Source organism: Nyctereutes procyonoides, unplaced genomic scaffold (assembly GCF_905146905.1).
Source record: "Nyctereutes procyonoides isolate TBG_1078 unplaced genomic scaffold, NYPRO_anot_genome, whole genome shotgun sequence".
Taxonomy (NCBI): domain Eukaryota; kingdom Metazoa; phylum Chordata; class Mammalia; order Carnivora; family Canidae; genus Nyctereutes; species Nyctereutes procyonoides.
In genome coordinates, this window is record NW_026575049.1 from 16,266,700 (window position 1) to 16,291,118 (window position 24,419).

Genomic DNA, 24,419 nt, shown 5'->3' on the forward strand with positions numbered 1-24,419 from the left:
CGCCGAGCTCCCTTAAGGGCTGCAGCACGCACATGGCTTGACTAGGGAGCGGCTCGGCTTGACCCGGGAGCAGCTCCGAGGGGCTTGGGTGGAGGCTCTGCGCAGAGGGGCCTGCGCGGCCCCGGGAGCAGCTCGGGGGGCTCGGGGGGCTCGGGGGGCTTGGACGGCTCCACGGAGAGGGGGCTGCGCAGCTGGGAGGGTGAATACAAAAACGCAGGCCCGGGAGCACAGGGCACCGGGGACACAGCCGAGGATCCGACCTCCCCCCGAGGCAGGCAGAGGCCAGGAGGGCCCAGGACAGGAAGGACGCTCCTCCCCGAGCTGAGCAGATCAGCGCCCCGCCCCCGGAGCATCCATGCCCCTGCAGACGGAGTACTCCGATGTTACTGTGAGAGCTGAATCCAGGGCTCCAGAGCTGGCCTCCACCACTGTGGTTGTTCCTCCTGGGGCCTCACGGGGTAAACAACCCCCACTGAGCCCTGCACCAGGCAGGGGGCAGAGCAGCTCCCCCAAGTGCTAACACCTGAAAATCAGCACAACAGGCCCCTCCCCAAGAAGACCAGCTAGACAGAAGTCAAGGGACTTAAAACATACAAAATCAGAAGATACTCCCCCGTGTTGTTGTTGTTGTTTGCTTTTTGATTGCTGTTTGCTTCCCCCACCCTTTTTGTGTTTCTTTCTTTTTCTTTCTTTTTTTCTTTTTCTTTTTTAATTTTTTTCTTCCTTTTTTCTCTTTTCTTTTTTTCTTTTCTTTCCTTCTTTCTTTCTTATCTTTTTCTCTTTTTCCCGATACAACTTATTTTTCGCCACTCTGCACTGACCAAAATGACTAGAAGGAAAACCTCACCTCAAAAGAAAGAATCAGAAACAGTCCTCTCTCCCACAGAGTTACAAAATCTGGATTTCAATTCAATGTCAGAAAGCCAGTTCAGAAGCACTATTGTAAAGCTACCGGTGGCTCTAGAAAAAAGCATAAAGGACTCAAGAGACTTCATGACTGCAGAATTTAGATTTAATCAGGCAGAAATTAAAAATCAATTGAATGAGATGCAATCCAAACTAGAAGTCCTAACGACGAGGGTTAATGAGGTGGAAGAACGAGTGAGTGACATAGAAGACAAGTTGATGGCAAAGAGGGAAACAGAGGAAAAAAGAGAGAAACAGTTAAATGACCATGAGGATAGATTAAGGGAAATAACTGACAGCCTGAGGAAGAAAAACCTACATTTAATTAGGGATCCCGGGGACACCGAAAGGGACAGAGGTCCAGAATATGTATTTGAACAAATTATAGCTTAAAACTTTCCTAATCTGGGAAGGGAAACAGGCATTCGGATCCAGGAAATAGAGAGATTCCCCCCGTAAAATCAATAAAAACCATTCAACACCTCGACATTTAATAGTTAAGCTTGCAAATTCCAAAGATAAAGAGAAGATCCTTAAAGCAGCAAGAGACAAGAAATCCCTGACTTTTATGGGGAGGAGTATTAGGCTAACAGCAGACCTCTCCACAGAGACCTGGCAGGCCAGAAAGGGCTGGCAGGATATATTCAGGGTCTTAAATGAGAAAAACATGCAGCCAAGAATACTTTATCCAGCAAGGCTCTCATTCAGAATGTAAGGAGAGATAAAGAGCTTCCAAGACAGGCAGGAACTGAAAGAATATGTGACCTCCAAACCAGCTCTGCAAGAAATTTTAAGGAGGACTCTTCAAATTCCCCTTTAAGAAGAAGTTCAGTGGAACAATCCACAAAAACAAGGACTGGATAGGTATCATGATGACACTAAACTCATATATTTCAATAGTACCTCTGAACGTGTGGGCTTAATGACCCCATCAAAAGACGCAGTGAGTCAGACTGGATAAAAAAGCAGGACCCATCTATTTGCTGTCTACAAGAGACTCATTTTAGACAGAAGGACACCTACAGCCTGAAAATAAAAGGTTGCAGAACCATTTACCATTCAAAGGGTCCTCAAAGAAAGCAGGGGTAGCCATCCTTATATCAGATCAACTAAAATTTACCCCGAGGACTGTAGTGAGAGATGAAGGGGGACACTATATCATACTTAAAGGATCTATCCAACAAGAGGACTTAACAATCTTCAATATATATGGCACAAATGTGGGAGCTGCCAAATATATCAATTAATAACCAAAGTTAAGACATACATAGATAATAATACACATACTTGGTGATTTTAATCTAGCACATTCTACACTCGATAGGTCTTTTTTAAAATTTTTATTTATTTATGATAGTCACACAGAGAGAGACAGAGAGAGAGAGGCAGAGACACAGGCAGAGGGAGAAGCAGGCTCCATGCACCGGGAGCCCGACGTGGGATTCGATCCTGGGCCTCCAGATCGCGCCCTGGGCCAAAGGCAGGCGCTAAACCGCTGCGCCACCCAGGGATCCCCTCAATAGGTCTTCTAAGCACAACATCTCCAAAGAAACAGCTTTAAATGATACACTGGACCAGATGGATATCTTAGATATCTATACGTTTACCCTAACCCGAACCCGAACTTTACATCCAAACTCAACAGAATACACATTCTTCTCAAGTTCACATGTCACTTTCTCCAGAATAGACCACATACTGGGTCACAAATCGGGTCTGAACTGATACCAAAAGATTGGGATCGTCCCCTGCATATTCTCAGACCATAATGCCTTGAAATTAGAACTAAATCACAACAAGAACTTTGGAAGGACTTCAAACATGTGGAGGTTAAGGACCATCCTGCTAAAAGATGAAAGGGTCAACCAGGAAATTAAGGAAGAATTTAAAAGATTCCTGGAAACTAATGAGAATGAAGATACAACCGTTCAAAATCTTTGGGATGCAGCAAAAGCAGTCCTGAGGGGCAAATACATCGCTATACAAGCATCCATTCAAAACTGGAAAGAACTCAAATACAAAAGCTAACCTTACACCTAAAGGAACTAGAGAAATAACAGCAAATAGATCCTACACCCAGCAGAAGAAGAGAGTTAATAAAGATTCAAGCAGAACTCAATAAAATCGAGACCAGAACTGTGGAACATTTCAACAAACCCAGGAGTTGGTTCTTTGAAAGAATTAATAAGATAGATAAACCATTAGCCAGCCTTATTAACAAGGAGAGAAGATTCAGAGATTTAGAGATAAAGCGCCTAGGATTGCAGACACATTTCTAAGCCCTAAGATCATTGAAAGAATACAGTAGACTGTCTCGGTCTCAAGTCTAATCAGAGTGTCAGACAGTCAATCACTTGACCTGTCATAGGCACGCTTGTCCACAGTTGGTTAGATGTGACATCTTCATGGCCGCCGCATGGGAGGAATGGATCCACCCACATTTCGACCGCTCAGATGGACGATAAGATCAACGAAGGGCACTGGGTGACTCAGTCAGTAAGGCCCCTGCTTTCAGGTCAGGCCATGATCCCAGGGACCTGGCTTGAGACCTCCATTGGGCTCCCTGCTCAGTGGGTAGCCTGCTTCGCCCTCTCCCCCTGCAGCTCACCCAGCTTATTCTCTTTCCCTCTCTCCAAGAATTTGAAAAACTTCCTTAAAAGTGTTTGTAAAATATCAAGTAAACTTTGGATTGGTCTTTGGATCCAGAAGCAGAACTCTGATGCCTCCACAGAACAGGTTGGGAGGCTACAGGGTTTGTCGCTGGGGAGTGACTGTCAGCCCAGGATCACATAGATCTCTTGATTGCCAATGGGAGGGCTTCATGTCCGGGTGTTCTTTTGAATAGACAAATGAGTCAAAGGGAGCGGCATGTGGGGTCCTTAACCTGGACCCGAACCCTGATCCTAAACAAACGTTATCCTGAACCTGAAACCTAACGCTTACCCTAACCCGAACCCAAACCCTAACCCTAACTCTAACCCGAATCCTAACCCGAATCCTAACCCCAAATGGAACACGAACTCTCACCCTTCCCTAACTTTCACAAACCTGAACCTGAACCCAAAACTGAACCGTAACCCTACTCTACCCCCAAACCATAACCCTAATCTGTAAGCTTAACAGTAAGGCTTACCATCACACCAAACCCTAATCCTAACCCTAACCCTTACCCGAACCCTAATCCTAACACTACACCGCAAGTCTAACCCTAACCCCAACCAGAAGGCTAACACTAACATTAAGCATAGTTCCATTTGGAACTTAGGTGTGACATGCCATTGTGTTGGATGTGTCGTGTTGGTCAAAACCCATCACGAAACACCTCGCGGTGACACAGGGATATTTATGCCACAGGTCATTATCAATGGGAGCCATTGTGAATGCTGTGACCCCCAGAGACAAGAAGGAGGCACCTCGGTCTCATTCAAAATAGAACAGGACACAATTGGACGGTTTGACTACAGAAGATGACCATGGCTGCATCTTGTAGCATTCCCACCCCATCATGCTGCCCCCATTGAAATGAGGCCAGAGGTAAAGTGACCATTGTAATATTACTTTGCTGGTACTCAGCCCACTTTCAAGTGGTACCCCATGCCAAACCTCACCCTTTCATGTCAATGCACCATCCTTAAAATTGCGCCTCAGATACACAGGGCACCAGCTCACGTGCGGTACAAATATCATCCATAGACCACTGATTATGTCCCTAGGAAGGAGATTCTGCCCCTTCTATCACCGTGCAGGGTGGGACCATGGGGACTATGTGAGAGACACGGTGGGTTAGATAGGTCACAGATCTGGGAAAGTAAGCACAGAAAGAAAGGTCTGAAATCAGCTCTGTCTCCAGAAAAGTAGGACCTTCCTTGCATTTTCAGAGAGTTGTGGCTATGGCATTTTTGGCTCCTGGTGTATAGCTGAAGAGATGGCATGGGGTAAGCAGTCATCTGCCAAGAAGGGGCTCTGGATAGATCTGACTGAAGGGAGGGGCTCAAGGGCTGGAATCTTAAAAAAGTGATGTCACTTCCTTGGGGACAAGCGTGTAACGGATTTAGAACTCTGGTAACCAGGAAGCTGCATTGAACAATGTCCCTGTTTCCAGCTCACTTAACTGGAGCCAGTCAAGAGAAGATGTTCTGTTGCTGTTGCCCTACTTTAAGTGGCTCTGGGGTTAAGAGAGTCCAGACAGAGAGATGTTCATGTCGCTATGGACGTCAGCTCAGCCCTCTTCGCTGAATCTTATGGTTATGCGTGGGAGACTTCATCAGGTACCGCAAGACACCTAGGGGAAGCCACTGGAGAGCAGGCCACACTGTAATCTCAGCTGAAGGGGCTTGCACCTCTTTAACCCTCATTGGGTGTGTGTCCATTTGTGTATTTGTAAGAGGGTGTGTTAGTGTGAGGCTGTGTGTGTGTGTGTATGTGTGTGTGTGTGTGTGTATGAAGAGGGGACAGAGGAGAGGAACATGCCGTTCCTGGGCAGAAACCAGCTGCCACGTTTTGGAAGCCTGACACATCTTTGGTGTTCAGACACCAGGTCAAAGCAGGCAAGATGAAAAGGTGAGTGTGAGGGCCAAGCTCAACTTCAAGTATGTAAGTCATAAGTGCAAGAATCTCCTTCATCTGGCTTCTTGTTGCCAGATGTGCCTTCAGCTGCCCCTGTGATGTGAAGCAGAGAACACTATTTTGAAAGGGGGTATCCCCTAGTTGTGTTATGGAGGGAGTACCCTAATGTCTCTTGGCCCTATACATACAGGGCACTGTATTTGCAGAGCTGCACCCAGGAGATCTTGGAGGAGATGTTCTGTGCCTTCAACTCTTCTAACTCCCTAGACAATGATCGGGTGCACCAGGCAAACAAGGAGCAGTGCTGTTCTGAGGTGAGAATGGGACGAGGGTTCTCCACAGAGAGATGGCCCCCACACAAACATGGAGAGAAACCTGGGGCCCTCCCGTAGTGTTTCCACACGAGTGCCGCACAGGCCCAAATGCTAAGAGACTTGGATCTACACTCTTAACCTCCAGCTATGCCTGAGGTGATGACACTGTTCCCCTAGGTTGGAATGGTGCAGAATACATTTCATGCTTTTGAGGAGTGGGGGTGGTTTGTTTTTTTTTTCACTCAGAGCAATGAGTGTCTTTGCGTTTCACTACCATTTTCCTTATTTCACCCACGCGCCCCAGGTATCCTGTGTAGAACGCAGCTCCACTGTCATTGCACAACGTCTGCAGGCCTCACAAAAAGATCACACTAAAGAGGGTGATTTAAGACAAAAGGAAGGGTGGGATGAAGCCATTCTCTTTGTTTATCTCTTAGGTGTCATGTGCCAGAACACATCAGATCATTGTAGGTCCAACAGGTCATGAGCTGAGTCCTTAGAGGTCCTTGTAGTACTCCATCAATGGGGCCATCTGCCACAGTGATTCAGCCATTCAAGGCCCATGGCACTTGACATGATGCCATTCTCTTGCCATGTCTGCCGTGCTGCAACTAGCACCTTGTATGTCCCCACAGACTGTTTAAGTTGCTTGATCTGCCATAACCTGGAAGCCAGTTTGGGTGGAAGCCCTCTGATGCATCCTGACACAAGTAGCTGGCTCTGTCTTTTTTTGGAGAGATCCAGACAATAAATCTAGGATGAGGCCTAACCATGACACTGACCCTGACCCTGACCCCTAAAACTGAGGCCTAACCCTGGCCCTAAACCTTAACCTTACCCTGACCCTAACCCTGAGGCCTAACCCTGACCCTATCCTTGATGCCTAACCCTGAGGCCTAACCCTGACCCAATACCTAACCCTAACCTGACCTTAACCCTGAGGCCTAATCCTGAGGCCTAAACCTAACTCTAACCCTGAGGCTTAACCCTAACCCTAACCCTTAGGCCTTACCCTGTGGCCTAACCCTAACCCTAACCCTGAGGCCTAACCCCTAACCGTGAGGCCTAACCCTGAGGCCTAACCCTAAGCCATAACACTGAGGCCTACCTGAAACCCTAACCCTAACCACTAAACCTGATGCCTAAACCCTAGGCCTAACCCTGAGGCCTAAACCTAAACCCTAACACTGAGGCCTAACCCTAACCCTAACCCTGAGGCCTAAACCTAACCCTGAGGCCTAAACCTGAGGCCTAACCCTGAGGCCTAGCCCTAACCCTAACCCTTAGCCTAACCGTAACACTGACCCCAGGCCTAACCATAACCTTAACCTTAAACCCTAACATTACCATAACTGCTAGGCCTAACCCTTAACCCTAAATGCTTGGGCTAACCAATAACCCTTACCCTGAATCGTACCCTTAACCCCTAACCCTGAGGCATAACCCTAAACCCTAAACCTGAAGCTTAATCCTAACCCCCTAATCCTGAGGTCTAACCCTAACCCTAACCCCTTACCTTAACATTAACCCTGACCCCAAGGCTTAACCCCTATCCCTAACCCCTCAGCCTAACCCCTAACCCAAACCCTAATCCTAACCTTAACCCCTAACTCTGAGGCCTAACCCCTAGGCCTAACCCTGAGTCCTAAACATAAACCAAACCCTGAGGCCTAACCCTAAGCCTAACCTTGAGGCCTAACCCTAACCCTAACCCTAATCCCCCATGCTAACCCTTACACTGAAGCCTAACTCTAACTCTAACCCTACCCCTAACCCTAACCCTGACCCTGACTCTACCCCTAACCCTGACCCTAACCCTGACCCTAATCCTAACCCTAACCCTGACCCTAAACCTAACCCTGACCCTAAACCTAAATCTGACCCTGACCCTAACCCTAACCCTAACCTGAGGCCTAACCCTAACCCTAACCCCAAACCCTGAGGCCTAATCCTAACCCTTAACCCTGATGCCTAAACCCTAGGCCAATCAATGAGGTGTAAACCTAAACCCTATCCCTGAGGCCTAAACCTAACCCTGAGGCCTAACCCTGAGGCTTATCCCTGAGTCCTAAACCTGAGGCCTAACTCTAACCTTGAGGCCTAACCCTAACCCTAACCCTAACCCTGACCCTGACCCTAACCCTGACCCTGACCCTAACCCTAACCCTGAACCTAACCCTAACACTGACACTAACACTGACCCTGACTGTAACCCTAACCCTGACCCTAACTCTAACCCTAACCTGACACTGACCCTAACCCTGACCCTGACCTAACCCTAACCCTAACCCTAAACCTAACCCTAAACCTGACCCTAACCCTGACCCTGACCCTAACCCTAATGCTTAGTCTAACCCTAAACCAAACCCTAACCCATTACCCTAACTGTAACCCTGAAGCCTAACTCTAACCCTAACCTTAACCCTAACCCTGACACTGACCTTAACCCTGACACAGACCCAAACCCTAACCCTTAACCTAACCCTAACCCTGACCTTAACACTGACCCTAACCCTGTCCCTAACAATGACCCTAACCCTAACCCTGACCCTAACCCTAAACCTGACCCTGAAACTAACCATTACCCTAACTCTACCCTAACCCCTAACCCTGAGGCCTAACCCCTAGGCCTAAACCTGAGGACTAAACCTAACCCTAACCCTGAAGCCTAACCCTAACCCTAATCTTGAGGCCTAACCCTAACCCCTTTCCCTAACCCTAACACTGAAGACTAACTCTAACCCTGAAACTAACCCCTAACACTAACCCTAACCCTGAACTAACCCTAACCCTAACCCTGACCCTGACCCTAACCCTGACCCTGACCCTAACCCTAACCCTGAACCTAACTCTAACCCTGACATGAACACTGACCCTGCCCGTAACCCTAACCCTGAACCTAACCCTCACCCTAACCCTAACCCTGACACTGACCCTAACCCTGAACCTGACCTAACCCTAACCCTGAGGTATATTTATGCCAAGGTCATTATCGCTGGGAGCCATGTTGAAGGCTGCAACCCCCAGAGCCCAGAAGGAGGCTCCTCTGTCTCATTCAAAATAGACCAGGAAAAATTGGACGGTTTGACTACAGAAGATCACCATGTCTGCATCTTAGAGCATTCCCACCCCATCATGGTGCCCCCATTGAAATGAGGCCAGAGGTAAAGTGAAAACTGTGGAACCCAGGCCACTTTCAACTGGTACTCCATGCCCCATCTCACCTCTTCATGTCAATCCACCATCCTGAAAATTTGCGCCTCAGATACACAGGGCACCAGTTCATGTGCGTTGCAGATATCATTCATAGACCCCTGATGATGTCCCTTGGAAGGAGATTCTGACTCTTCTATCACTGTGCAGGTTGGGAAACGGTGGACTATATGAGAGACACGGTGGGTTAGATAGGTCACAGATCTGGGAAGGCAAGCACAGAAAGAAAGGTCTGAATTCAGCTATTCGTGTGTGCTGAAGTTTCCAATACTCTGCCCTGCCTCTGAACCAAACAATAGTACTTTGAAGCCTAAAAGCTTTTTCTGTGTGGGCCCTGAACTGCTTTTTCCTGTACAACTTCCTGAGGGGATGGGTGTCTCTGGGCTGAGCGCCAGACACTGATCTTCCCAGTGGCTTGTGGTTTGGAAGCTGACTACAGTGCCCCTCCTTGTGTCTCTGGTGTGGAAAGGAATCATCCACCCTGACCCTGGGTGAGGCCTGGATAATGTGGACGCTCCAGGAAGGCAGAATGGATACTTTTGTACAGTCCCTGCTGCGATCCTTCCAGGAGAGGAGCCTCTCAGAAAACGCAGTCTTTTCCAATCTCTACCAGGTGTTCAGCACAGCCCAAAGGGTCCTGGGCCAGCAGTTCCACAGGTGAGTGACCACCCCATACACAGCACAGGGCCTGAGGCTCGCCTCTACTACCGGCATGTTTTGGGAATGTCACTGCCCCTCTCTGAGCTTCCTTTTCCTCCTCTGAGAAGGGCTATGGAAGAGGATGAACCTCATGGGGATACTGTGGGCAATCCTGGCAGAAAACATGGCCTAGACTTCTCTGCTGCCTGGCCCTGTCGAAAGAGCTGCTGGGCATCTTCCTGTGGAGAAGCTGTCTCTCCCCAGCCAAGAAGCTCTCCACTTCAAGCCTCATGGGCCTGTGGCACCCTGGGTGTACAGAAGCAAATGGAAAGAAGGTCGTTTTCCTGTTTGCAAAAGACTTCTGGGATTCCATCTCACTGGCCCTGCTCCTTGTCCTTCATGTGCCCAGAGCAGAGGTCACTGGGGGAAGGCAGAGCAGCTCAAGGTCCACTCAGGAGATGGAAAGTGCTGGTTGGGATTCCTTTCTCCAAGAATAGAGATAAAGCCCCTAGGATTGCAGACATATTTCTAAGCACTAAGATCATTGAAAGAATACAGTAGATACACTGTCTCGGTCTCAAGTCTAATCAGAGTGTCAGACAGTCAATCTACCTGTCATACGCACGCATGTCCACAGTTGGTTAGATGTGACATGTTCATGGCTGCCACATGGGATGAATGGATCCACCCACATTTCGACCACTCGGATGGACGATTAGATCAAGTAAGGGTACTGGGTGGCTCAATCAGTGAGACCCCTGCTTTCAGGTCAGGCCATGATCCCAGGGGCCTGGCTTTGAGACCTCCATTGGGCTCCCTGCTCAGTGGGGAGCCTGCTTTGCCCTCTCCCTCTACAGCTCACCCTGCTTATTCTCTCTTTTTTTAATTTTAATTTTAATTTTAATTTTTTTTCACATTACACATGCATAATTTGTTTTATTTTATTATTATTTTTTAATAATAAATTTATTTTTTATTTGCCAACATACAGAATAACACCGCGTGCTCATCCCTTCAAGTGCCCCCCTCAGTGCCCCTCACCCATTCACCCCCACCCCCTCCTGCCCTTCCACCACCCCTAGTTCGTTTCCAGAGTTAGTAGTCTCTCATGTTCTGTCTCCCTTTCTGATATTTCCTTCACATTTCTTCTCCCATCCCTTCTATTCCCTTTCACCATTATTTATAGTCCCCAAATGAATGAGAACATATAATGTTTGTCCTTCTCCAATTGACTCATTTCACTCAGCATAATACCCTCCGGTTCCATCCACGTCGAAGCAAATCACAGGTATTTGTCATTTCTAATGGCTGAGTAATATTCCATTGTATACATAAACCACATCTTTTTTAAAATAATAAATTTATTTTTTATTGGTGTTCAATTTGTCAACATACATAATAACACCCAGTGCTCATCCCATCGAGTGCCCCCCTCAGTGCCCGTCACCCATTCACCCCCAACCCCCGCCCTCTTCCCCTTCCACCACCCCTAGTTAGTTTCCCAAGTTAGGAGTCTTTATGTTCTGTCTCCCTTTCTGATATTTCACACACATTTCTTCTCCCTTCCCTTCTATTCCCTTTCACTATTATTTATATTCTGCAAATGAATGAGAACATATAATGTTTGTCCTTCTCTGATTGACGTACTTCACTCAGCATAATACCCTCCAGTTCCATCCACGTTGAAGCAAATTGTGGGTATTTGTTGTTTCTAATGGCTGAGGAATATTCCATTGTATACATAAACCACATCTTCTTTATCCATTCATCTTTCGATGGACACTGAGGCTCCTTCCACAGTTTGGCTATTGTGAACATCGCTGCTATAAACATCAGGATGCAGGTGTTCCAGCATTTCATTGCATCTGCATCTTTGGGGTAAATCCCCAGCAGTGCAATTGCTGGGTCGTAGGGCAGGTCTATTTTTAACTCTTTGAGTAACCTCCACACAGTTTTCCAGAGTGGCTGCACCAGTTCACATTCCCACCAACAGTGTAAGAGGGTTCCCTTTTCTCCGCATACTCCAACATTTGTGGTTTCCTGCCTTGTTAATTCTCCCCATTCTCATAGGCGTGAGGTGGTATCTCATTGTGGTTTTGATTTGTATTTCCCTGATGGCAAGTGATGCAGAGCATTTTCTCATGTGCATGTTGGCACACACTCTTACATATACAAATGGACACACACACAATGAGCGTGAAAGAGTTTCAAGCCCCCTCAGCTGAGATTACAGTGTGGCCTGCTCTCCAGTGGACTCCCCCAGGTGCCTCGCGGTACCTGTTGAGGTCTCCCGCACCTAAGCAGAAGCTTAGGCCAAGAGGGCCGAGCTGACGTCCATAGTGACATGAACATCTCTGTCTGGACTCTCTTATGCCCAGAGCCACTGAAAGTAGGGCAACAGCAACAGAACATCTTGTTCTCTAGTTAAGTGCGCTGGAAAACGGGACATTGCTCAACGCAGCTTCCTGGTTACCAGATTTCTAAATCCACTACATGCTTGTCTCCAAGGAAGTGAAGGTATTTTTTCAAGATTCTGGCCCTTGGGCCCCTTCCTTCAGTCAGACCTATCCAAAGCCCCTTCTTGGCAGATGACTGCTTACCCCATGCCATCTCCTTAACTGTACATGAGGAGCCAAAAATACCATAGCCACAACTCTCTGAAAATGCAAGGAAGGTCTTACTTTTCTGGAGACGGACCTGAATTCAGAACTTTCTTTCTGTGCTTGCTTTCCCAGATCTGTGACCTATCTAACCCACCGTGTCTTTCACATAGTCCCCAGGTTCCCACCCTGCACGGTGATAGAAGAGGCAGAATCTCCTTCCTAGGGACATCATCAAGGGTCTATGGATGATATTTGTAATGCATGTGAGATGGTGCCCTGTGTATCGGAGACGCAATTTTAAGGATGGTGTATTGACATGTAGAGGTGAGATGTGGCGTGGAGTACAACTTGAAAGTGGCCTCGGTTCCAACAACAGTTCTGGGTTCAGGTTCAGGTTTGGGAAAGTTAGGGTCGGGTGAGGGTTCGTGTTCTGTTTGGGGTTAGGATTCGGGTTAGGATTCGGGTTAGAGTTAAGGTTAGGTTTAGGGTTAGAGTTCGGGTGTGGGTTAGGATTAGCGTTAGGTTTCAGATTCGGGATAAGCTTTGTTTAGGGTCAGGGATCGCGTCCAGGTAAGGACTCCACATGCTGCTCCCTTTGACTCATTTGTCTCTTCCAAAAAACACCCCGACATGAAGCCCTCCCATTGAAAATCAAGAGATCTATGTGATCCTGGGCTGACAGTTGCTCCCCAGCGACAACCCCTGTAGTCTCCCAACCTGCTCTTTGGAGGCATCAAGGTTCTCCCTCTGGATCCAAAGACTAATCCGAGGTTTACTTGATATTTTACAAACACTTTTAATGAAGTTTTTAAATTCTTGGAGAGAGGGAAAGAGAATAAGCAGGGTGAGCTGCAGGTGGATAGGGCGAAGCAGGCTCCCCAGTGTACCAGGAGTCCATTGGAGGTCTCAAAGCCAGGTCCCTGGGATCATGGCCTGACCTAAAACAGGGGCCTCACTGACTAATCCACCCAGTGCACGTCCTTGATCTTATCGTCCATCCAAGTGGTCGTACTGTGGGTGGATCCATTCATCCCATGTGGCAGCCATGAGTTCCTTCAATAATTTGGCTTTTGTGGACATTGCTGCTATAAACATCAGAGTGCATGTGTCCCGGATTTTCCCTGCATCTGTATCTTTGGGGAAATCCCCAGCAGTGCAATTGATGGCTCGTAGGGCAGATCTATTTTTAACTCTTTGTGGAACCTTCATACTGTTTTCCAGAATGGCTACACCATTTCACATTGCCACCAACAGTGCAGGAGGGTTTCCCGTTCTCCACATCCTCTCCAAAATTTGTTTTCCTTCTTTGTTAATTTTCCCAATTCTCACTGGTGTGAGGTGGGATCTCATTGTGGTTTTGATTTGTATTTCCCTGATGACAAGTGATCCGGAGCATTTCCTCATGTGCTTGTTGGCTATGTCTATGTCTCCATTTGTGAGATTTCTGTTCATGTCTTTGGCCCGTTTCATGATTGGATTGTTTGTTTCTTTGCTGCTAAGTTTAATAAGTTCTTTGTAGATCTTGAAAACAAGCCCTTTATCTGATACGTCATCTGCAAATATCTTCTCCCATTCTGTACATTGTCTTTTAGTTTTGTTAACTCTTTCTTTTGCTGTGCAAGACCTTCTTATTTTGATGAAGTCCCAATAGTTCTTTTTTGCTTTTGTTTCTCTTGCCTCCATGGATGAATCTTGCAAGAAATTACTGGGGCCAAGTTCAAAAAGGGTTTTGCCTGTGTTCCCCTCTAGGATTTTGATGGAATCATGTGCCACATTAAGATCTTTCATCCATTTTGAGTTTATCTTTTTTATGGTACAAGTAAGTTATCTAGTTTCTTTCTTCTGCATGTGGAAGTCCAATTTTCCCAGCAATATTTATTAAATAGACTGTCTCTTTTTTCCACTGGATAGTCTTTCCTCCTTTGTCGAATATTAGCTGACCATAAAGTTGAGGGCCCACTTCTGGATTCTCTCTTCTGTTCCATCGATCTATGTGTCTGTTTTTATGCCAGTACCACACTGGCTTGATCACCATAGCTTTATAACACAACTTGAAATCTGGCATTGTGATGCCCCAGCTATGGTTTTGTTTTTTAAAATTCCCCTGGCTATTCGGGGTCTTTTCTGATTCCACACGAATCTTAAATAATTTGTTCCAACTCTCTGAAGAAAGTCCATGGTATTTTGATAGGGATTGCATTAAACGTGTAAATTGCTCTGGGTTACATTGACGTTTTCACAATATTATTTCTTCTAATCCATGAGCCTGGAATATTTTTCCATCTCTTTGTGTTTTTCAATTTCTTTCAGAAGTGTTCTGTAGTTTTAAGGGTATAGATCCTTTACCTCTTTTGTTTGGTTTATTCCGAGGTATGTTATGTTTTGGGGTGCAATTGTAAATGGGATTGACTCCTTAATTTCTCTTTATTCATTCTCATTATTAGTGTATAGAAATGCCACTGACTTCTCAGCAGTGATTTTGTATCCTGCCACGCTACCAAATTGCTGTATGAGTTCTAGCAATCTTGGGGTGGAGGCTTTTGGGTTTTCTATGTAGAGTATCATGTCATCAGTGAAGAGGGAGAGTTTGACTTCTTTGCCAATTTGAATGCCTTTTATGTCTTTTTGTTGTCTGATCGCTGAGGCTAGGACTTCTAGTACCATATTGAATAGCAGTGGTGAGAGTGGACATCCCTGTCTTGTTCCTGATCTTAAAGGAAAGGCTCCCAGTGCTTCCCCATTGAGAATATTGGCTGTGGACTTTTCATAGATGGCTTTTAAGATGTTGAGGAATATTCCATCTATCCTTACACTTTGCAGAGTTTTGATCAGAAATGGATGCTGTATTTTGTCAAATGCTTTCTCTGCATCGATTGAGAGTATCACATTTTCTTGTTTTTTTTTTTCTCTTCTTGATATGATCAATCACATTGATTGCTTTATGAGTGTTGAACCAGCCTTGCATCCTGGGGGTAAAACCTTCTTAGTCCTGGTGAATAATCTTCTTCAGGTATTGTTGGATCCTATTGGCTACTATCTGGTTGAGAATTTTTGCATCCATGTTCATCAGGGATATCGGTCTATATTCTCCTTTTTGGTGGGGTCTTTGGTTTGGGAATGAAGGTGATGCTGGCCTCATAGAATGAATTTAGAAGTACTCCATCTCTATCTATCTTTCCAAACAGCTTTAGTAGAATAGGTATGGTTTCTTCTTTAAACGTTTGATAGAATTCCCCTGGGAAGCCATCTGACCCTGGACTTTTGTGTCCTGGGGGTTTTTGATGACTGCTTCAGTTTCCTCCCTGGTTGTTGTCCTGTCCAGGTTTTCTATTTCTTCCTGTTCCAATTTTGGTACTTTGTGGCTTTCCAGGAATGCCTCCATTTCTTCTAGATTGCCTAATTTATTGGCGTATAGCTGTTCATAATTTGTTTTTAAAATCGTTTGTATTTCCTTTTGTTGGTTGTGATCTCTCCTTTCTCATTCATGATTTTATTAATTTGAGTCTTCTCTCTCTTCTTTTTAATAAGGCTGGCTAATGGCTTATCTATCTTATTTTTTTTATCTTATTAATTCTATCAAAGAACCAACTCCTGGTTTTGTTGAACTGTTCCACATTACTTTTGGTCTCGATTTCGTTGAGTTCTGCTCGAATCTGAATTAACTCTCTTCTTCTGCTGGGTGTAGGATCTATTTGCTGTTTTTTCTCTAGCTCCTTTAGGAGTAAGGTTAGCTTTTGTACTTGAGTTCTTTCCAGTTTTTGAATGGATGCTTGTATTGCAATGTATTCCCCCTTCGGACTGCTTTTGCTGCATCCCAAAGATTTTGAACGGTTGTATCTTCATTCTCATTAGTTTCCATGAATCTTTTTAATTCTTCCTTAATTTCCTGGTTGACCCTTTCATCTTTTAGCAGGATAGTCCTTAACCTCCACGTGTTTGAGGTCCTTCCAAACTTCTTGTTGTGATTTAGTTCTTTTTTTTTTTGGTGTGTCTCAGATGTTTATTTTATTTTATTTTATTTTATTTTATTTTATTTTTTATAAATTAATTTTTATTGGTGTTCAATTTACCAACGTACAGAATAACACCCAGTGCTCATCCCGTCATTGTGATTTAGTTCTAATTTCAAGGCATTATGCAGGGGATGATCTCAATCTTTTGATATCGGTTCAGACCCGATTTGTGACCCAGTATGTGGTCTATTCTGGAGAAAGTTCCAAGTGCACTTGAGAAGAATGTGTATTCAGTTGAGTTTGGATGTAAAGTTCTGTAGATATCTGTGAAATCCACCTGGTCCAGTGTATCATTTAAAACTCTCGTTTCTTTGGAGATGTTGTGCTTAGAAGACCTATCAAGGGTAGAAAGAGCTAGATTGAAGTCACCAAGTATAAGTGTATTATTATCTAGGTACTTTTTCACTTTGGTTATTAATCGATTTAAATATTTGGCAGCTCCCACATTCGGGGCATATATATTGAAGATTGTTAAGTCCTCTTGTTGGATAGATCCTTTAAGTATGATATAGTTTCCCCCTTCATCTCTCACTACAGTCTTCGGGGTGAATTTTGGTTTATCTGATATAAGGATGGCTACTCCTGCTTTCTTTTGAGGACTATTTGAATGGTAAATGGTTCCCCAATCTTTTATTTTCAGGTTGTAGGTGTCCTTCTGTCTAAAATGAGTCTCTTGTAGACAGCAAATAGATGGGTCCTGCTTTTTTATCCAGTCTGAAACCCTGCGCCTTTTGATGGGGTCATTAAGCCCGTTGACGTTCAGAGTGACTATTGCAAGATATGAGTTTTGTGTCATCATGAGATCTATTCAGTCCTTGCTTTTGTGGATTGTTCCACTGAACTTCCTCTTAAAGGGGATTCGAAGAGTCCCCCTTAAAATTTCTTTCAGAGCTGGTTTGGAGGTCACATATCCTTTCAGTTCCTACCTGTCTTGGAAGGTCTTTATCTCTCCGTCCATTTTGAATGAGAGCCTTGCTGGATAAAGTATTCTTGGTTGCATGTTCTTCTCATTTAGGACCCTGAATATATCCTGCCAGCCCTTTCTGGCCTGCCAGGTCTCTGTGGAGAGGTCTGCTGTTACCCTAATACTCCTCCCCATTAAAGTCAGGGATTTCTTGTCTCTTGCTGCTTTGAGGATCTTCTCTTTATCTTTGGAATTTGCAAGCTTAACTATTAGATGTCGAGGTGTTGAACGGTTTTTATTGATTTTAGGGGGGGATCTCTCTATTTTCTGGGTCCTAATGCGTGTTTCCCTTCCCAGATTTGGAAAGTTTTAAGCTATGATTTGTTCAAATACATATTCTGGACCTCTGTCCCTTTCGGCGCCCTAGGGAACCCCAATTAAACGTAGGTTTTTCTTCCTCAGGCTGTCATTTATTTCCCTTAATCTATCTTCATGGTCTTTTAATTGTTTGTCTCTCTTTTCTTCAGTTTCCCTCTTTGCCATCAACTTGTCTTCTATGTCACTCACTCGTTCTTCCACCTCGTTAAACCTTGTCGTTAGGACTTCTAGTTTGGATTGCATCTCATTCAATTGATTTTTAATTTCTCCCTGATTGGATCTAAATTCTGCAGTCATGAAGTCTCTTGAGTCCTGTATGCTTTTTTCTAGAGCCACCAGTAGCTGTATAATAATGCTTCTGAATTGACTTTCTGACATTGAATTGAAATCCAGATTTTGTAACTCTGTGGGAGAGAGGACTGTTTCTGTTTCTTTCTTTTGAGGTGAGGTTTTCCTTCTAGTCATTTTTCTCAGGACAGAGTGGCCAAAAACAAGTTTTATTGGGAAAAGGAGAGAAAGAGAGGAGAGAAAGAAGGAAAGAAGAGAGAAAAAGAAAAAAGGAAGAAAGAAAGACAAAAAAGAGAAGAAAAAGAGAAAGAAAAAGAAAGGAAAAAAGGGTGGGGGAAGCAAACTGAAATTAAAAAGCAAAACAAAACATAACAAAACAAAACACGGGGGAGCATCTTCTGTTTCTGTATACTTTAAGTTCCTTGACTTCCCCGGAAGTTGTCCGTCTAGCTGGTCTTCTGGGGGTGGGGCGTGTTGTGCTGATTTTCAGGTGTTAGCACTTGGAGGAGCTGCTCTGCTGGCTCCTGGTGCAGGGCTCAGTGGGGGTTGTTTACCCCGTGAGGCCCCAGGAGGAACAACCACAGTGGTGGCGGCCAACTCTGGAGCCCTGGAGTCAGCTCCCGCAGTAACTTTGGAGCTCTCGGTCTGCAGGGCCTGGAGGCTCCGGGGGCAGGGCCGCTGATCTGCTCAGCTTGTGGCAGGAGCGTCCTTGCTGTCCTGGGCCATCCCAGCCTCTGCCTTTCCCGGGGGGAGGCTGGATCCTTGGCTGTGTCCCGGGCGCCCTGTGCTCCGGATCCTGCTCTGTTGGATTCATGCTCCCAGACCCGCAGCCCCCTCCATGGAGCCACTGCCCGAGCCCCTCGGAGCTGCTCCCGGAGCCGCGCAGCCCCCTCTGTGCTGAGCCTCTTCCTCCGCCGGAGCTGCCTCCGAGCCTCTCCCGGGACATGCAGCCCCCTCTATGTGGAGCCGCTGCCGGAGCCCCTCCGAGCTGCTCCCAGGTCCCGCCTTGCACGCTGCAGCCCTTCAGGGAGCTCGGCGTACTCTCCCTGGGACGCAGGTGTCTGTTAGTTTCCCAGGGAGCCTGAGGGCATCCCCGCCCTCCTAGGGTCCTGCTCCAACTCCCTGTGAGGCCTTTCTGCCTGGGAAGGTTGGTGAAGCTCCTACTTCTCCGGGACGGAGCTTTCCTGTCCTGGGGGCACTCGCCTGGCCTTAGCCTGGCTCCTCGCGGGGCCCCTTCACCTTGGATGTCTTTTGTTTCTTTATTTCTTTTTTCCCGTCTTCCTACCTTGATAGAAGCGGGAACTCTTCTCACTGTAGCATTCCAGCTGTTCTCTCTTTAAATCTCAGGCCGAATTCGTAGATTTTCAGGATGATTTGAAGGTTATCTAGGTAATTTGGTGGGGACAGGTGATTTGAGGACCCTATTCTTCCTCCATCTTCCCCCTCCTCCCTGTATCCCAAAGATTTTAAATGGTTGTATCTTCATTCTCATTAGTTTCCATTAATCTTCTTAGTTCTCTAATTTCCTGGTTGACCCTTTCATCTTTTAGCAGGATGGTCCTTAACCTCCACCTGTTTGAAATCCTTCCAAACTTCTTGTTATGATTTAGTTCTAATTGCAAAGCATTATGGTCTGAGAATATTCACCAATCTTTTGGTATCAGTTAAGAAATGATTTGTAACCCAGCATGTGGTCTATTCTGGAGAAAGTTTCATGTGCACTTGAAAAGAATGTATAATCAGTTATGTTTGGATGTAAATTTCTGTAAATATCTGTGAAATACATCTGGTCCAGTGAATCATTTAAAGCTCTCGTTTCTTTCGAGATGTGCTTAGAAGTCCCGTCGATTGTTGAAAGTGCTATATTGAAGTCACCAAGTATAAGTGTATTATTATCTAAGTATGTCTTAACTTTGGTTATTAATTGATTGATATACTTGGCAGCTTCCACATTCTGGGCATATATATTGATGATTGCTAAGTCCTCTTCTTGGATAGATCCTTTAGGTATGATATAGTGTCCCTCTGCATCTCTCACTACATTCTTCAGAATAAACTTTATCTGATATAAGCATGGCTACCCCTGCTTTTTTGAGGATCATTTGAATGGTAAATGGTTCTCCAACCTTTTATTTTCAGGCTGGAGGAGTCCTTATGTTTAAAATGAGTCTCTTGTAGACAGCAAATAGATGGGTCTTGCTTTTTATCCAGTCTGAAACCCTGCACCTTTTGATGGGGTCATTAAGCCCATTCATGTTCAGAGTTACTATTGAAAGATATGAATTTAGTGTCATCATGAGACCTATTCAGTTCCTGTTTTTGTGGATTGTTCCCTTGGATTTCCTCTTTCTTTTACAGTGTCCCCCTTAATATTTCTTGGAGAACTGGTTTGGTCTTCACATATTCTTTTTGTATCTGCCTATCTTGGAATCTCTTTATCTCTCCTTCTATTTTGAATGAGAGCCTTGCTGGATAAAGTATTCTTGGCTGCATGTTCTTCTCATTTAGGACGCTGAATATATCTTGCCAGCCCTTTCTGGCCTGCCAGGTCTCTGTGGATAGGTCTTCTGTTAATCTAATATTTCTCCCCATAAATTTAGAGATTTCTTGTCTCTTGCTGCTTTAAGGATCTTCTCTTTATCTTTGGAATTCGCAAGTTTTGCTCACTGCAGAGTGGCCAAAAACAAGTTTTACTAGAAAAAGCAGAAAAAGAAAAAGAAAAAAGAAAAAAAGGGGGGGGGGAACAAGCAGAAAACAAAACAAAAAAAGGGGCGAGGAGTATCGTCTGATTCTATATACTGTAAACCCCTCGACTTCCCCTGGAACTTTCCAGCGCTGCTTTGTCAATAACTTGCTTTTCCACTTTCTTTCCAGCTGGTCTTCTGTGGGAGGGGCCTGCTGTGCTGATTCTCATGTGTGTGCACCCATGAAACTGCCCAGCCCCCTGCTAGCTTTCTGCTAATTGGATAAGGCTCACCCACCTCATGGAGGGGAATCTGTTTTACTCAGAGTTCACCAATTTCAATGGTGATCTCATCCAAAAATATTCCAGCCAATTGTCACATTATATTAATAATTATGTTTAGGAAATCTTTCCCTACCTCCAAATCAAACATTGACTCTGTTGGTTGCCAGGAGTTTCTCCATAATTCTTGTATTTACATAGTATAGTTGTACCCACATGATGGCTGTATATGAAAAGAAAATGACATTGAAGCCTATAAGTTACTTCTACAATTTTTACTCAGCACTTATTATTTGTGTGTTTTCAATAGAGAAACAGAAAAGTTTTGTCATTTCCTTACTGAAATGAAATAGAATTATCTAAAGCCTATATAGAAAAGAGGCTTTTTACTATACTTTGATGCTGTCTTGACAGTGAAATCCTGTATAAATTGGGTTGTGCTTATATAACTGATATGGAATTGAACGTCACGTGAATTGTGAATGTGATTATCATTCATCAGGAAATTCTAGGGTATTATAATGAGACAATTATAAGAAATCTGCAAAATAACTCAGACACCAGGAGATTTCTTTATTCATGATCATTGAATCTGGAGAAAGCAAATATTTTGACACATACAAATCTGATGCTCCAAAGTATTGTGCTTGATCAAAGTTACATAAAATAATGTGCAAGGTTGGCAGATTTTCAGTACGTTTTTAAAATGTACTTTGTTAATTTTAAGTTTTATAAAGATTTTATTTATTCCTGAGAGACAAAAGGTAGGGACACAGACAGAGACAATTTTAATTTTTATTTTTTAAAAAAGATTTTATTTATTTATTAGTGTTAATTTCTTTATTTAAAGGAAAAGTACATTTTACAGTCTATTAACTGGATAGTGGTACACATTATTTTGCTTAAACTATTGAAATAAACTGTGTTCATAGATTCTGACATTTTTAAAATCTTTCTTTTTCCATTCATCCATTAGAAAGGACGAATATCAACCATTTGCTTCAAGGTGGATGGAACTGGAGGGTATTATGCTGAGCGAAGTATGTCAGTCAGAGAAGGACAATCATCATATGGTTTAACTCATATGAGGAATATAAAAAAATAGAGAAAGGGATTATAGTGGAAAGGAGAGAAAGTGAGTTGGGGAAAATTAGACAGGAAGACAAACCATGAGAGACTACTAACTCTGGGAAACAAAGGGTTGGGGAAGAGGAGGTCAGAGGGATGGGGTGACTGGGTGATGGGCACTGAGGGGGGCACTTGGTGGGAGGAGCATTGGGTGTTATACTGTATGTTGGCAAATTGAACTTCTAATAATTATAATATATATATATATATATATATATATATATATATATATATATATCTTCCTTTCTCACTTGTGGAAATGAACATGACTTATTAGCACATATTTTCACTTGAAGATAATTTATTCCCCAAGCTCCTTGATGGTAATTGGCCATCAATGACCCATCTTTAAGGGATACTTTATTTGATGGGAGACAGAATGTAAATATTTACATCTAAAGTCTGAAGAAGGCTCAAATATGAAGTTCTCTAGCTTCTTAAAGTGATATTTTTCCTGAATTATTTTCCAGGAGGAGGAGAAAGAGATTTATTAAATTGTTTATAGGAAACAAAGCATATATGTTTTCAAAAGTTCTAACCAGACATCATAGATTTGAAATACAAGCTGAAGTGTCAACAGCATCAGCAGTGAGCATCCAACCCCAGGTTAGTAAATAGCCTTTGATAGACATTTAGTGAATCTGTTTCTGAACCTACAAGTCAACCAGAGATCAATACAGTCTACTATTTTTTACATTAAAGTCATTGTTAGTTAAAGTCAAATTTTGTCATTGTTGTATTTGTTTCCTAAGTAGCATTTGTAGGTATGCAAAACCTTCCTCATTTGCTTCTGAGTATAAATTCAGCATTTATCAAACGTTAAAATGCGTTTGTAACTCATGAAGTGTTCTCTGAAATCAGAACCCTGTTTAAATTCCCTCCACTTCTTTTAACATCCTTTTTCAAAAGTGTATTGCTATATAATTTACGTACCATTGCTATATAATTTACATCATTTCCAGTGTCCAATTAAATGGTTTTTAGCATATTTACAGAGTTGTGCAACTGTCACCAATATCTAATTTCAGAGCACTTTTAATTCAATAGCAAGTAAAACATTTCTTTTTTTGCTTATTTCCCATGTTTCCATCTGATTGCTTTGACGTTCTGTTCACCTAATCTCTAAAACACATTAAATGAAACGCAGTTATGTTTTAGGTTTACATGAGGAAAACTTCATGGCTGTAGAGCAAAAGTATACCAATAAAAGAACAGCCATTATGGTCTGTAATATGTAAGTTAGCTGGTGTCAGGTCATCTAATTTAACTTGTGAAGAGATCCTGAGTTGTGATTATACCCATTGTGTCTTGGTGGTGGTTAAATTTAAATTTATAATCCCATTCTAAAGAGGGGTAGCACCTATAGCCAAAGAGTCTTGCAATGAAATCTTTTAATAAAATCCATTTAGAAAAGTTTAAAAGGAACAAAAGGATTTTGAGTCCATTATCCTGACAAAAACCTGCCTGAGACTGTTGCCATTCGAGTGGCCTCAAACAGATATAATAGACATTAATTCCTCTAGATTTTTAAATTCTATCACTATATGTTCCCATCATCAGAATATTTCAAATCCGAAATATGTTACTTTAGTTCCCTGTAAGAGAAGCCTTACCAAACTGTTGTTTCATGTTATAGTCTTCAATCTTATAAAGGGCTAACATACTAAGAGTTCATACAAAGGACAGTTCTGCATCTTTTGTGAAATTTCTCTGAAGAATTCTGTTCAGTATCTTTATAAAAAAGTTTATACAATATGTTCCTCTTAGTGAGAAGACTGGGGTGTCACCTCATTTCCGTGATAAACTGATAATGAGACCTATCCATTCCATCCCAGTTCTTCTGGAAGTTCAGAACTACATTTTTAATAAAACGCTGAACTTATCAATCACTCATGTATATTGTAAAAACTACACCATCCACCCAAAAAATTATTGCATGGGTTCTATGTTCTGGTCCTTGTTGAGAGCTCTTGAAAAATATTTCTTTCATTGAAGCCACTCTAAAATCCTGTCATAAGTAGTCAGTTTATACACAGTAAACCTATAAATGATTGGATCATTGGCTCTTTAATTGCAAATCCAACTGATTGAGATGATAAGAGCAGTAGTAAAATGTGGGAAAGGGGGAGCTGTGTGAACCTTATGTTAATAGGTTTAGTTTCCTTTATACTTATTGCTTTATTAACTGATTTAAGTGAGATTGGTAAACTGTCAGTGTTACATAGACACGGTCTGAATAGTGAGCTTGTGAATGAACAAATGAATACGGAAGGAAGAGATAATTTCACGGCTACCAGGAGAAGTCTCAGAAACTGTCTGGATTGCCAAGATTTCAAAGAAAGCATTGTGGACATGACTGCATAACTCCATAAATCTGTTTAAAAATCATTGTGTCTTACACTTAAAATGAGTGAATTTTAAAGCATAGGTACATTTTATCTTAATAAAGTAGATTTAAAAAATAACAAAAGATTCCAAGCAGCCTTAATATGAGAGAAAAGC